This window comes from Hyla sarda, chromosome 2, assembly GCF_029499605.1.
Source record: "Hyla sarda isolate aHylSar1 chromosome 2, aHylSar1.hap1, whole genome shotgun sequence".
Lineage (NCBI taxonomy): Eukaryota > Metazoa > Chordata > Amphibia > Anura > Hylidae > Hyla > Hyla sarda.
Genome location: NC_079190.1, coordinates 52,523,089 through 52,540,088, shown reverse-complemented (window position 1 = coordinate 52,540,088; position 17,000 = coordinate 52,523,089).

Genomic DNA, 17,000 nt, shown 5'->3' with positions numbered 1-17,000 from the left:
TATGTAATGTGTACAGTGTGTGTGTATGATGCATGTACAGTATGTAATGTGTACATTGTGTTGTGTGTGTATGAAGCCTGTACAGTATGTAATGTGTACAGTGTGTGTATGATGTATGTACAGTATGTTATGTGTACAGTGTGTTGCGTGTGTATGAAGCATTTACAGTATATAATGTGTACAGTATGTGTGTGTATGATGCATGTACAGTATGTAATGTGTACAGAATGTGTGTATGATGCATGTACAGTATGTAATGTGTACAGTGTGTGTGTATGATGCATGTACAGTATGTAATGTGTACAGTGTGTGTGTGTATGATGCATGTAAAGTATGTAATGTGTACAGTATATGTGTGTGTATGATGCATGTACATTATTTTCATGTGTACAGTATGTGTATGATGCATGTACAGCATGTAATGTGTACAGTGTGTTGTGTGTATGATGCATGTACAGTATGTAATGTGTACAGTATGTGTGTATGATGCATGTACAGTATGTAATGTGTACAGTATGTGTGTATGAAGCATGCATGTACAGTATGTAATATGTACAGTGTGTTGTGTGTATGATGCATGTACAGTATGTAATATGTACAGTGTGTGGTGTGTATGATGCATGTACAGTATGTAATGCATACAGTATGTGTTTGTATGATGAATGTACAGTTTGTGTGTGTGTGTGATGCATGTACAGTATGTAATGTGTACAGTATGTGTGTGTATGATGCTTGTACAGTATGTAATGTGTACAGTATGTGTGTGTATGATGCATGTGCAGTATGTAATGTGTACAGTATATATCTGTGTATGAAGCATGCATGTACAGTATGTAATGTATACAGTATGTTGTGTGTGTGTGTGATGCATGTACAGTATGTAATGTGTACAGTGTGTGTGATGTATGTACAGTATGTAATGTGTACAGTGTGTGTATGATGCATGTACAGTATGTAATGTGTACAGTGTGTTGTGTGTGTATGAAGCATGTACAGTATGTAATGTGTACAGTGTGTGTGATGTATGTACAGTATGTAATGTGTACAGTGTGTGTGTATGATGCATGTACAGTATGTAATGTGTACAGTATGTTGTGTGTGTGATGCATGTACAGTATATAATGTGTACAGTGTGTGTGTATGATGCATGTACAGTATGTAATGTGTACAGTATGTGTGTATGATGCATGTACAGTATGTAATGTGTACAGTATGTGTGTGTATGATGCATGTACAGTATGTCATGTGTACAATATATGTGTGTGTATGAAGCATGTATGTACAGTATGTAATGTGTACAGTATGTGTGTATGAAGCATGCATGTACAGTATGTAATGTGTACAGTATGTGTGTGTATGATGCATGTACAGTATGTAATGTGTACAGTATGCGTGTGTATGATGCATGTACAGTATGTAATGTGTACAGTGTGTTGTGTGTATGATGCATGTACAGTATGTAATGTGTACAGTATGTTGTGTGTATGATGCATGTACAGTATGTAATGTGTACAGTGTGTGTGATGCTTGTACAGTATGTAATGTGTATAGTGTGTGTGTGTGTGTATGATGCATGTACAGTACGTAATGTGTACAGTGTGTGTGTATGATGCATGTACAGTATGTAATGTGTACAGTGTGTTGTGTGTATAAAGCATGTACAGTATGTAATATGTACAGTATGTGTGTGTAGGATGCATGTACAGTAAGTAATGTGTACAGTGTGTGTATGATGCATGTACAGTATGTAATGTGTACAGTATGTTTGTGTATGATGCATGTACAGTATGTAATGTGTACAGTATGTTTGTGTATGATGCATGTACAGTATGTAATGTGTACAGTGAATATGTGTATGATGCATGTACAGTATGCAATGTGTACAGTGTGTTGTGTGTATGATGTATGTACAGTATGTAATGTGTACAGTATGTGTGTATGATGCATGTACAGTATGTAATGTGTACATTATGTGTGTGTATGAAGCATGCATGTACAGTACGTAATGTGTACAGTTTATTGTGTGTATGATGCATGTACAGTATGTAATGTGTACAGTGTGTGTATGATGCATGTACAGTATGTAATATGTACAGTGTGTGTAAGATGCATGTACAGTAGGTAATGTGTACAGTATGTGTGTGTATGAAACATGCATGTACAGTATGTAATGTGTACAGTGTGTTGTGTGTAGGATGCATGTACAGTATGTTATATGTACAGTGTGTTGTGTGTATGATGCATGTACAGTATGTAATGTGTACAGTATGTGTGTGTATGATGCATGTACAGTATGTAATGTGTACAGTATGTGTGTGTGATGCATGTACAGTATGTAATGTGTACAGTTTGTGTGTGTTTGATGCATTTACAGTATGTTATGTGTACAGTATATGTTTGTGTATGAAGCATGCATGTACAGTATGTAATGCGTACAGTATGTGTGTATGAAGCATGCATGTACAGTACGTAATGTGTACAGTATGTTGTATGTGTGATGCATGTACAGTATGTAATGTGCAGTGTGTGTGTGTGTGTGTAGGATGCATCTACAGTATGTAATGTGTACAGTATGTGTGTATGATGCATGTACAGTATGTAATGTGTACAGTATGTGTGTGTATGAAGCATGCAAGTACAGTATGTAATGTGCACAGTTTGTTGTGTGTATGATGCATGTACAGTATGTAATGTGTACAGTGTGTGTGTATGATGCATGTACAGTATGTATTGTGTACAGTATGTGTGTGTGTATGAAGCATGCATGTACAGTATGTAATATGTACAGTGTGTGTGTGATGCATGTACAGTATGTATTGTGTACAGTATGTGTGTGTATGAAGCATGCATGTACAGTATGCCCCCCCCCCAGATAAATTTCCCCATCAGTATTAAGGACATCTCTATTAAGGACATCCCATGCCCCTGTTAACCCTCTCGGCCCTCGCAGGGACCGCTGGGAGGTAGCGCACACCGGGACGTCACTGACGTCCCGTGCGTGCGCCCAATGGAAAACAACGTGGAGGAGCGGAGCAGCAGACAGGACATGCGCTGGCCAGCATGGTAAGTGACCAGCGGCACATCAGCTTCAGTGCTTTGACCACCGCTCCTCCAGTCCCGGGACCTAATGCTATGGTGGCCGGACCAGAGGAGCAGTGGTCGGAACACTGAAGTAGGGCAGTTAACAGGCATACAGCCTCCAGCCATACACTGTATGGCTGGAGGCTGTATGTCTGTGGGGGAACATACTACACTTAATGTTGGGGAACTATACTGCACCTAATGTGGGGTAAACTATACTGCACCTAATGTGGAGAACTATACTGCACCTAATGTGGAGAACTATACTGCACCTAATGTGGGGGGACTATACTGTACCTAATGTGGGGTACTATACTGCACCTAATGTGGGGAGAACTATACTGCACCTAATGTGGGGGTACTATACTGCACCTAATGTGGAGGAACTATAGCCTAATGTGGGGAGAACTATACTGCACCTAATGTGGGGGAAATACAGCCTAATGTGGGGAGAACTATACTGCACCTAATGTGGAGAACTATACTGCACCTAATGTGGGGAACTATACTGCAACCTAATGTGGGGGAACTATACTGCACCTAATGTGGAGGAACTATACTGCACCTAATGTGGGGAGAACTATACTGCACCTAATGTGGAGGAACTATAGCCTAATGTGGGGAGAACTATACTGCACCTAATGTGGAGGAACTATAGCCTAATGTAGGGAGAACTATACTGCACCTAATGTTGAGAACTATACTGCACCTAATGTGGGGAACTATACTGCAACCTAATGTGGGGGAACTATACTGCACCTAATGTGGGGGAACTATAGCCTAATGTGGGGAGAACTATACTGCACCTAATGTGGAGAACTAAACTTCATCCAATGTGGGGAACTATACTGCAACCTAATGTGGGGGAACTATACTGCACCTAATGTTGGGGGACTATACTGCACCTAATGTTGGGGGACTATACTGCACCTAATGTGGGGGAACTACTGCCTAATGTGGGGGAACTATACTGCACCTAATGTGGGGGACTATACTGCACCTAATTTGGGGAGCTATACTGCACCTAATGTTGGGGAACTATACTGCACATAATGTGGGGGACTATACTGCACCTAATGTGGGGGAACTATACTGCACTTAATGTGGGGGAACTATACTGCACCTAATGTGGGGGAACACTGCTAGTCTAATGTGGGGAGAACTCTGCTGAACCTAATGTGGGGGGAACTCTGCAGCACCTAATGTGGGGGGGAACTCTGCAGCACCTAATGTGGGGGGAACTGTGCCGCACCAAACGTGGGGAGAACTGTGCCGCACCTAACGTGGGGGGAACTGTTCCGCACCTAATGTGGGGGAACTGTGCTGCACCTAATGTTGGGACCTTGTATCGACATTCGCTCACGTCGCGCTCCCAGAATTCAAGGGCCGGCGTTACTACGTCCTGACGCCGGCCCTAGAGCGTGACGTGCGTGAACATCAAGGGGGGGGGGGCCTCCATGTCCATTTTGCTTGGGGCCCCCAAATTCCTTCAAATGGCCCTGGGTAGTCATCACGTTCTCTCCTGGTTTTAACCCCTCATTTTTGCTGCATACAGAACAGGTAAAACCGAAACAAAAAATATGTTAAAGGGGTTATCCAGGAAAAAACTTTTTTTTTTTTTATATATCAACTGGCTCCAGAAAGTTAAACAGATTTGTAAATTGCTTCTATTAAAAAATCTTGATCCTTTCAGTACTTATGAGATTCTTAAGTTTAGTTGTTCTTTTCTGTCTAACTGCTCTCTGATGACACGTCTCGGGAACTGCCCAGTTTAGAAGAGGTTTGCTATGGGGATTTGCTTCTAAACTGGGCGGTTCCCGAGACACGTGTCATCAGAGAGCACTTAGACAGAAAAGAACAACTCAACTTTAGAAGCTCATAAGTACTGAAAGGATTAAGATTTTTTAATAGAAGTAATTTACAAATCTGTTTAACTTTCAGGAGCCAGTTGCTATATAAAAACTTTTCCTGGAATACCCCTTTAATAATGTATTTAGCTGTGAAATAATGTTCCAGTCTTTGCTGCTGCAGTGCTGATCCCATAAGCTGTGATGTCTCTTCTATAATGACGTCACATCATGATGCCCATACAAATCAACCTTTGACCTTTTTTACTTTTCTTCCACCTTAGTGATAGGTTAAAAACTTAAGAAAGAACAACCAAAATCAAAGTGTAGAAAGAGAAAAAACCTGTGTGTAAATCCAAAAAAATTTGTTTTAAGATATATTATAACAAAGCACAGAGTTCGGTCTTGTCATTTAGTCCCAAGGGGCCCATTGCATTAAGTCTCAAAATCCATCTGGACTCTTTTGTTAATAAAGTTTGATGTTTATTTTTTCTTTTAAATGAGTTTTGAACTTTTTCTAATGCCGCAAATTTTATTGACTTAACAGTGTGCTGTAGACATATGATTTATTAAACTAGTGGAACTGCAGGCACTCCTGACTTGCTACATGTGAGAAAACGATATCCAATTGTTCTATAGAACATAATTTGTTTAAGGAATCAGCATTAGTACCTGGCAAACCTGAGCCCTCTGCTCTTGGAGGGGGGCCCATTCATCCACTGGATGCTTCATTCACTCAGTGACGGCCATCACGCCCCCTCCCATAGACTTGCATTGAGGGGATGGGGCGTGGCGTCACACGGGGGCGGAGTCCTGACGTCACGGACTTCCGTTCATGTGGTCGCGACCGAGACCCTCCAGCGCTTCCGGACAAGAAACAGGTGGGTGCTGCATGCAACATTGCGGGGGTCCCCAGTGGCGGGACCCCCGCGGTCAGACATCTTATCCCCTATCCTTTGGATAGGGGATAAGATGTCTAGGGTGGGAGTACCCCTTTAACGGTATGTGTCCTAATGACGCACTTACAGTTAAATATGGTGACTTTGACAGAGTAAAGAGCCATTGGCTCCTCTTTCTGTCAACCATTTACCATTATGCCTATGGACTAAGAAGCCGCTCTCTTCCTCTGTACTCCAGCAAATGCATGGCGTCTCCGTTTACCTGCATACCAGGGAGGAAGATGAGATACTGTGGATTTGGGAACAAGAGCCAGGGAAAGAAAGTGAGTATGGATGTTTGGTTTCTTTAGATACTAAACAGAGGAAAACTACCTACGTTGGGGGAGGAGATAACAGTCGGGGGTTAATACATAAAGGGGGATATTACCTACAGGGTTTGGCCTACTACAGGAGGACCTACCTACGGGAACGAGGATAATATCTACAGACGGAGGGAATTCCATGTACAGGCGGAGGGGTCTAACTGCAGGGGGGATAATACCTGCAGGCGGATATTACCTACTACCTACATATAGGAGGACCTACATACATGAGGGTACCTATGATAGATATATTTAAAAAGAGGGACCTACCTTCTCGGGGAACACACATAATGGGGGAAACTTGTCTACCAACTAGAGTGACCTACATACCTCTCTTCAACCCACTTATATACCCATTCTGATGTGTGGGAAATCAAGGGGGGCATTATTACTATTTAGGGCACAATAGGTGCTGGAAAAGTAAGGAACCTTCAGAGATTCTTCAGAGATGAGTCATAGCTGGAAGAAATTGTCCTGGCAGTCTGGGCCGGATGGAGAATAAAAGGGCAAGTGAACCATGATCAATGGTGTAATGGTGTCATGTTGTGGCAGTATTCTGTAAGAGCATCAGTGGTAATATTTTTCTGTGTATCACTATATAGGGATAATATTTCATTCTAGTCTAGAGGCAGAAATGTTATATAACTATTAAACCTGCATTTATGAGCAGCATGGAAAAGAAGAAAAAAATGTTTACCAAAATAAATGCTATCTGCTCTCAACATTACCATGATTTGACACTTTCATATGGGAAAAACCAGAAAACACGACCGGGTTATGCTAGATACTTTTCTTGACAAAGTCATTTCAAGCATTAAAAGTCATAAGGATCAACCATCAAATGTTGTTTTTGGCATAATATCTGATATTGAACTTTGCACTGACTTAGAATCTTGGATGCATTTACCAGAACATACATCGTATTAATAAGGTACAAAGTGTCTCCAAGAAGTACAGGCTGTAATGTTACACATGGTTCATGGGGATTATTGCCAATAAATCAGGAATTTAGATATCTGTCCTTTCATATGTATGAGTCCTACCAGCAGCATTTACATTAACCCCTTAAGGACCCAGACCATTTTCACCTCAAGGATCCGAGCATTTTTTGCACATTTGACTACTGTCACTTTAACCCCTCAACGACGAAGGACGTAAATGTACGTCCTGGTGAGGTGGTACTTAACGCACCAGGACATACATTTACGTCCTATGCATAACCGCGAGCATCGGAGCGGTGCTCACGTCATGCGCGGCAGGTCCCGGCTGCTGATAGCAGCCAAGGACCCACCCGTAATGGCGGGGCATACGCGATTGCGCGGATGTCCGCCATTAACCCCTCAGAAGCCGTGATCAATACAGATTACGGCATCTGCAGCATCGCAGTACTTTGAATGGATGATCGGAACGCCCGCAGCGCTGACGCAGCGATCCAATCATCCAACATGGCGGCCGGAGGTCCCCTCACCTTGCTCCGGCCGTCTCCCGGGGTCTTCTGCTCTGGTCTGGTCTGCGATCGAGTAGACCAGAGCAGAAGATGACCGATGATGCTTATCAGTACTATGTCCTATATATAGTACTGAACAGTATTAGCAATCAAATGATTGCTATAAATAGTTCCCTATGGGGACTATTAAAGTGTAAAAATAAAAGTAAAAAAGTAAAAAATAAAAGTTAAAAAAATTTGAAAAACCCCCTCGCCCAATAAAAACGTAAATTGTCCTATTTTCCCTATTTCACCCCCAAAAAGTGTAAATAAATATTTTATATACATAATTGGTATCGCCGCGTGCGTAAATATCCCAACTATTAAAAAAAATGTTAATGATGCCGTACGGTGAACGGCGTGAACATGAAAAAATTAAAAAGTCCAAAATAGCTGCTTTTTTATAAAATTTTATTCCAAAGAAAATAAAAATAAAGTATTAAAAGCTTTATATAAGCAAATATAGTATCAATAAAAAGTACAGATCACGGCGCAAAAATGAGCCCTCATACCACCGCTTATACAGAAAAATGAAACATTTATAGGTCTTCAAAATAGGGGGATTTTAAACGTACTAATTTGGTTAAACAGTTAGCGTTTTTTTTTAAGCGCAACAGTAATAGAAAAGTATGTTATCATGGGGATCATTTTAATTGTATTGACCCAAAGAATAAAGAACACGTCATTTTTACCGTAAACTGTACGGCGTGAAAACAAAACCTTCCAAAATTTGCTAAATTGCGGTTTTCTTTTTAATTTCCCCACACAAATAGTATTTTTTTGGTTGCGCCAAACATTTTATGGTAAAGTGAGTGATGGCATTACAACGGACAACTGGTCAAGCAAAAAACAAGCCCTCATACTAGTCTGTGGATGAAAATATAAAAGAGTTAATAGATTTTTTGAAGGCGAGGAGGAAAAAAGGAAAACGTAAAAATTTAATTGTCTGCGTCCTTAAGGCCCAAATGGGCTTCGTCCTTAACCCCTTAAGGACCCAGCCATTTTACACCTCAGGACCCGGCCATTTTTTGCAATTCTGACCACTGTCACTTTAAACATTAATAACTCTGGAATGCTTTTAGTTATCATTCTGATTCCGAGATTGTTTTTTCGTGACATATTCTACTTTAACATAGTGGTAAAATTTTGTGGTAACTTGCATCCTTTCTTGGTGAAAAATCCCAACATTTTATGAAAAATTTGAAAATTTTGCATTTTTTTAACTTTGAAGCTCTCTGCTTGTAAGGAAAATGGATATTCCAAATAATTTTTTTTTTATTCACATATACAATATGTCTATTTTATGTTTGCATCATAAAATTTACGTGTTTTTACTTTTGGAAGACACCAGAGGGCTTCAAAGTTCAGCAGCAATTTTCCAATTTTTCACAAAATTTCCAAACTCACAATTTTTCATGGACCAGTTCAGGTTTGAAGTGGATTTGAAGGGTCTTCATATTAGAAATACCCCACAAATTACCCCATTATAAAAACTGCACCCCCCAGAGTATTCAAAATGACATTCAGTCCGCGTTTTAACCCTTTAGGTGTTTCACAGGAATAACAGCAAAGTGAAGGAGAAAATTCACAATCTCCATTTTTTACACTCGCATGTTCTTGTAGACCCAATTTTTGAATTTTTACAAGGGGAAAAAGGAGAAAATGTATACTTATATTTGTAGCCCAATTTCTCTCGAGTAAGCACATACCTCATATGTCTATGTAAAGTGTTTGACGGGCGCAGTAGAGGGCTCAGAAGCGAAGGAGCGACAAGGGGATTTTGGAGAGTACGTTTTTTTGAAATGGTTTTTGGGAGGCATGTTGCATTTAGGAAGCCCCTATGGTGCCAGAACAGCAAAAATCCCCCACATGGCATACCATTTTGGAAACTAGACCCCTTGAGGTACGTAACAAGGAATAAAGTGAGCCTTAATACCCCACAGGGGTTTCACGAATTTTGCATATGTAAAAAAATAAAAATAAAATTTCACTAAAATGTGTGTTTCCCCCCAAATTTCACATTTTTGCAAGGGTTAATAGCAGAAAATACCCCCCAAACATTGTAACCCCATCTCTTCTGAGTATGGAGGTATCCCATAAGTTGACCTGAGGTGTACTATGGGTGAACTACAATGCTCAGAAGAGAAGGAGTCATATTTGGCTTTTTGAGAGCAAATTTTGCTCGGGGGCATGTCGCATTTAGGAAGCCCCTATGGTGCCAGGACAGCAAAAAAAAAACACATGGCATACCATTTTGGAAACTAGACCCCTTGTGGAACGTAACAAGAAATAAAGTGAGCCTTAATACCCCACAGGGGTTTCACGACTTTTGCATACGTAAAAAAAAAATTAAAAAAATCACTAAAATGTGTGTTTCCCCCCAAATTTCACATTTTTACAAGGGTTAATAGCAGAAAATACCCCCCAAAATTTGTAACCACATCTCTTCTGAGTATGGAGGTACCCCATAAGTTGACCTGAAGTGCACTACGGGCGAACTACAATGCTCAGAAGAGGAGTCATATTTGGCTTTTTGAGAGCAAATTTTGCTCGGGGGGCATGTCGCATTTAGGAAGCCCATATGGTGCCAGGACAGCAAAATAACCCCCACATGGCATACCATTTTGGAAACTAGACCCCTTGAGGAACGTAACAAGGCATAAAATGAGCATTTACCCCCCACTGGTGTCTGTCAAATCTTTGGAACAGTTTGCTGTACAACATTTTTAATTTGCACAGCCCACTGTTCCAAAGATCTGTCAGACACCAGTGGGGTGTAAATTCTCACTGCACCCCTCATTACATTCCGTGAGGGGTCTAGTTTCCGAAATGGGGTCACATGTGGGGTTTTGTTTTTTTTGCGTTTGTCAAAACCGCTGTAACAATCAGCCACCCCTGTGCAAATCACCTCAAATGTACATGGTGCACTCTCCCTTCTGGGCCTTGTTGTGCGCCCCCAGAGCACTTTGTGCCCACATATGGGGTATCTCCGTACTCGGGAGAAATTGCGTTACAAATTTTGGGGGGCTTTTTTCCCCTTTACCTCTTGTCAAAATGAAAAGTATAGGGCAACACCAGCATGTTAGTGTAAAAAGTTTATTTTTTTTACACTAACATGCTGGTGTAGACCCCAACTTCACCTTTTCATAAGGGGTGAAAGGAGAAAAAGACCCCCAAGATTTGTTAGTCAATTTCTCCCGAGTACGGCGATACCCCATATGTGTCCCAAAACTGTTGCCTTGAAATACGACAGGGCTCCAAAGTGAGAGCGCCATGCGCATTTGAGGACTAAATTAGGGATTGCATAGGGGTGGACATAGGGGTATTCTACGCCAGTGATTCCCAAACAGGGTGCCTCCAGCTGTTGCAAAACTCCCAGCATGCCTGGACAGTCAACGGCTGTCTGGCAATACTGGGAGTTGTTGTTTTGCAACAGCTGGAGGCTCCATTTTGGAAAGAGTGGCGTACCAGACGTTTTTCATTTTTATTGGGGAGGGAGGGGGGCTGTGTAGGGGTATGTGTATATGTAGTGTTTTTTACTTTTTATTTTATTTTGTGTTAGTGTAGTGTAGTGTTTTTAGGGTACAGTCACACGGGCGGGGGGTTACAGCGAGTTTGAGCTGCCGCGCAAAATTTGCTGCATCGCAAACTTGCAGCCCGATACTCACTGTAAGCCCCCTGCCCATGTGAATGTACCCTGTACATTCACAGGGGGGGGACCTCCAGCTGTTGCAAAACTACAACTCCCAGCATGCCTGAGAATGTTTGGGAGTTGTGGTTTTGCAACAGCTGGAGGCACACGGGTTGGGAAACACTGAGTTAGGAAACAATGTTTCCCAACCAGTGTGCCTCCAGCTGTTGCAAAACCACAACTCCCAAACATTCTCAGGCATGCTGGGAGTAGTAGTTCGGCAACATCTTTAGAGCCAGATGTTGCCGAACTACAACTCCCAGCATGCTTGGAGTTGTAGTTTTGCAACATCTGGAGGACTACAGTTTGCAGACCACTAATACAGTGGTTCCCAATCTGTGCCCTTCCAGATGTTGCAAAACTACAACTCCCAGTATGCCAAAACTGTCCAGGCATGCTGGGAGTTGTAGTTCTGCAACATCTGAAGGGCCAGATGTTACAGAACTACAACTCCCAGCATGCCTGGACAGTAAGGGCATGCTGAGGATGTGTAGTTTTGCAACATCTGGAAGGGCACAGTGGTCTCCAAACTGTGGACCTCCAGATGATGCAAAACTGCAACTCCCAGCATGCCCAGACGCCAAGGGCTGTCTGGGCATGCTGGGAGTTGTAGTTTACAGGGTCCTATTACAGCAATGCATGTCGCTTTACGGCGACGTGCATTGCTGTAAAGGGCCCGACCGCGGCTGAAGATCCACTCACCTGTCGCCGCCGCCGCCATCTTCATCGTCTGGATCCGGGTCTTCAGGGACGAGGTAAGTACCGGGGCCGGTCCCCAGCACTCCCCCGTCCCCCGCCGCGTCCTCCGGTCTTCCTCCCGTCCTCTCCGGACTTTCAGGGGCCGGGCAGGACGGGAGGAAGTAACCGCCCCCCCTCCTGCGATTGGTCGGTTAACTAACCGACAGATCGCAGGGGATCGGAGGAGGTGGCCGGCTTGCCACCTCGCTCCGATACTCCAGCATGGTCCTGGCTGTCTGTGACAGCCGGGATCATGCGAAATTACCGGGCGGTCGGGTCCCAGAGACCCGATCAGCCCGGTATCGCCGCAGATCGCAAGGGCGATTTCCCTTGCGATTTGCGGCGATCGCCGACATGTGGGGCCTACATGGCCCCCCTCGGCGTTTGCCCTGGATGCCTGCTGAAGGATTTCAGCAGGCATCCAGTTCCGATCTCTGCCCGGCGAGCGGCAGAGACCGGAAAACGCCATGATGTATGCATACGTCATGGGTCCTTAAGACCCAGGGTGTGAAGACGTATGCATACGTCATGGGTCCTGAAGAGGTTAAAGGGGTAGTCCAGTGGTGAAAAACTTATCCCCTATCCTAAGGATAGGGGATAAGTTTGAGATCGCTGGGGGTCCGACCGCTGGGGCCCCCTGCGATCTCTCTGTACGGGGCCCCGGCTCTCCGGCCAGATAGCGGGTGTCGACCCCCGCACGAAGCGGCGGCCAACACGCCCCCTCAATACATCTCAATGGCAGAGCCGGAGATTGCCGAAGGCAGCGCTTCGGCTCTGCCATAGAGTTGTATTGAGGGGGCGTGTCGGCCGCCGCATCGTGCGGAGGTCGACACGTCCCCTTCCCGCGGGCTGTCGGGGCTCCGTACAGCAGATCGCAGGGGGCCCCTAGCAGTCGGACCCCCCCGCGATCTGCAACTTATCCCCTATCCTTAAGATAGGGGATAAGTTGTTCACCACTGAGTCACCACTGGACTACTCCTTTAAGGTTAAACATTAATAACTCTGCAATGCTTTTACCTTTCATTATGATTCCAAGACTGTTTTTTAGAGATGAGCGAACTTACAGTAAATTCGATTCGTCACGAACTTCTCGGCTCGGCGGTTGCTGACTTTTCCAGCATAAATTAGTTCAGCTTTCCGGTGGGCTGGAAAAGGTGGATACAGTCCTAGGAAAGAGTCTCCTAGGACTGTATCCACCTTTTCCAGCCCACGGGAGCACCTGAAAGCTGAACTAATTTATGCAGGAAAAAAAATAAACTGCCGAGCCGAGAAGTTCGTGACAAATCGAATTTACTGTAAGTTCGCTCATCTCTACTGTTTTTTCGTGACATATTCTACCCTATGATAGTGGTAAACTTTTGTCGATACTTGCATAATTTCTTGGTGAAAATTTCAAAAACTTGATGAAAAATGTGAAAATTTTGCATTTTTTTTAACTCTCTGCTTATAATGAAAATGGACAACTCAAATAAATTATATATTGATTCACATATACAATATGTCTACTTTATGTTGGCATCATAAAGTTGACATATTTTTACTTTTGGAAGACACCAGAGGGCTTCAAAGTTCAGCAGCAATTTTACAATTTTTCACAACATTTTCAAAATTGGAATTTTTCAGGGACCAGTTCAGTTTTGAAGTGGATTTAAAGGGTCTTCATATTAGAAATACCCCAAAAATGGCCCCATTATAAAAACTGCACCCATCAAAGTATTCAAAATGGCATTCAAAAAGTTTTTTTTTAACCCTTTAGGTGTTTCACAGGAATAGCAGCAAAGTGAAGGAGAAAAATCATAATCTTCATTTTTTACATGTTCTTGTAAAAGGAGAGAAATCTTCCTAAAATGTGTAACCCAATTTCTCTCTAGTAAGGAAATACCTCATATGTGTATGTCAAGTGCTCTGTGGGTGCACTAGAGGGCTCAGAAGGGAAGGAGCGACAATAGGATTTTGGAGAGTGAGTTTTTCTGAAATGGTTTTGGGGGGGGGGGGGATGTCACATTTAGGAAGCCCTATTGTGCCAGAACAGCAAAAAAAAAACAAAAAAAAAAATTCATGGCATACTATTTTGGAAACTACACCAAACTACTGACAGCTCTGATCATCCCTACTTTTCGGGCGATTGGGTCGCCAGAGATTTGCGTCAATGGGGGGTTTCAGGACCCCCTCAGGGGTTTGCACGGGGTGCCCGCTGAACGATTCTAGCAGGCATCCCGGTCCGGTCCCTGCCCGGTGTGCAGCGGGGACCAGAATTCCCATGGGCGTACAGGTATGCCCAGGGTCCTTAAGTACCAGGGCATCAGAGCATACATGTACGCCCTGGGTCCTTAAGGGGTTAAAGGGGTACTTTCCTGGAAAACATTTTTTTTTCTTAAATCACCTGGTGCCAGAAAGTTAAACAGATTTGTAAATTACTTTTATTTAAAAATCTTAATCCTTCCAGTACTTATCAGCTGCTGTATGCTCCACAGGAAGTTCTTTTATTTTTTAATTTCTTTTCTGTCTGACCACAGTGCTCTCTGCTTACACCTCTGTCCATTTTAAGAACTGTACGGAGCAGGATAAGTTTGCTATGGGGATTTGCTCCTACTCTGGACAGTTCCTGACATGGACAGAGGTATCAGCAGAGAGCACTGTGGTCAGACAGAAAGGAAATTCAAAAAGAAAAGAACTTCCTCTGTAGTATACAGCAGCTGATAAGTACTGGAAAGGTTAAGATTTTTAAGTAGAAGTAATTTACAAATCTGTTTAACTTTCTGGCACCAGTTTCCCAGTGGAGTACCCCTTTAATAAAGTATCTCAGCCATATAATGTTTTTAGTCACTGGAGCTGAGGCTGCAGAATATGGACTGTATCATGCTGTAGTCATAGAGAAGGCAGCTTATTGCTTTATTATTAAACATCAGTGTCCACCAACCTGTGTCTCTCCAGCTGTTGCAAAAGTACAATATATGTATCATAAAATCACTGCGTCCAATACTTGGTGAACACTATATTAGATACTCAGCATTAGAGATGAGCGAGCTTACAGTAAATTCGATTCGTCACGAACTTCTCGGCTCGGCAGTTGCTGACTTTTACTGCATAAATTAGTTCAGCTTTCCGGTGCTCCGGAAAGAGTCTCCTAGGACTATATCCACCTTTTCCGGCCCACGGGAGCACCTGAAAGCTGAACTCATTTATGCAGGAAAAGCCATCAACTGCCGAGCCGAGAAGTTTGTGACGAATCGAGTTTACTGTAAGTTCGCTCATCTCTACTCAGCATCTTTGGCCCTGCACGGTCACCCTGCTTTCCCTTTCTCCTGAAGAGAACCTCTGTCTAGTAAAGAAGCCATACTGAAGCTCTTTAGGAGACCGGAAAAGCTGGGTGGCATGCATACTGCATGCCACCCAGCTTTCTAGTCTCTTGAAGCTTTCTCCCTGCATGCCTCCCTTCCCCCCGCACTGATGTCTTCTCTCCCGCAGTAAATCTGGTCTCCCCCATGAAGATATAGGCACCGGACCTAAAAAAAGTTGCAGCTCTTATCCACCCAACAGGTAGAATAGAATGTAGACGCAACTCTCATTGCTGCTCACCTATTACAGTGCTAGGGTGTTATCCCTGGTTGATAGTCGCTACAGTGGCAGTCTCCAAACTATGAACCTCCAGCTGTTGCAAAACTACAACTCCCAGCATGCCCGGACAGCCAGCGGCTGTCCGGGCATGCTGGGAGTTGTAGTTTTGCAACAGCTAGAGGTCCACAGTATGAAGACCACTGCACTAAAGTATGGTCTACTAGTAATGCGACCACTTTTTTTTTCCATTTACATGTATGCTTGTTTGCCCCATGATCCGATAGCTAGTTGGCATCACTGGTGCCACTTGTGCACAATAACTGGGAGCCCTGATTTACAAGTCTGAGATCACAGACAGGGCTGGAGCAAGGATTTTTGCCACCCTAGGGGAAAGGAATTTTGCTGCCCCTTGACCCTGCCCATTGGCTCCGCCCTTTGACACACCCCACCTTATTGGGGTGACACATTGTAACAAACCTCGTTCTTATGTAATCACCTTAACACTGGGGTTATGGTTCGGGACGGATGTTTGTAGGCATGTGCAATGTCAGCATTCTGGACGGACCTGACCTGTTCCTCGGAGGTGGCACTGCGCTCCTCCAGCAGGTAGAAGAATGCAGATTGTTATGGTCCCAGGGGAAGGAGGGTGCGACGGTGGTGCTGGCTGGGCGGGTGCTTCGGATGCTGACTGGCTACTAACTTTCTTGCAGCAGGTGGAGTGGCGCCCCCATCAAGAGGGCGTTCTAGGCAGCTGCCTATTTTGCCTATTGGCAGAACCGGCCCTGAATACAGATGTACAATAGTGCCATCTTAGTAGATATTTCAGATAGTAGGATCAACTATTAGAGTCTGTATGGCTCCTTTGTACACATGGGGGTGTAACAGCTCTGTACTAATGTGGCTGTGTGCTTGACCCACATACATAAAGTCAGCTAAAATAGTTGACAGTAGGACTGTCTAAATGTGTAATAGGAGTATGGAGGGTATACTATCTCTACCCTAATGTTCCATGTCAGGGGAAAGAAGAAGCAGGCATGATAGATTACACTCCCAATCCTTTGCCGCTGTGGCAGATAAACCACCAAAATATCTAACATTGTCTTATTCCCCTTTTACTATCGATAGCACATGTACGCTGAGCCAAACTGAGCGTGCATGAGAAAGCCAATAGAACATACATAAAGTCGGCTGGCAGCTACTGATAGTGTATGGCCACTTTTAAAGCAGAGGTATCATGCAAGAAAACTTATCCCCTCTCCAAAGGAGAGGGGATACGTTTTAGATCGTGGTTCCCCGGCTCTCCCTGTGAATGGAGCATGTTGACCCCAGCATGAAGTG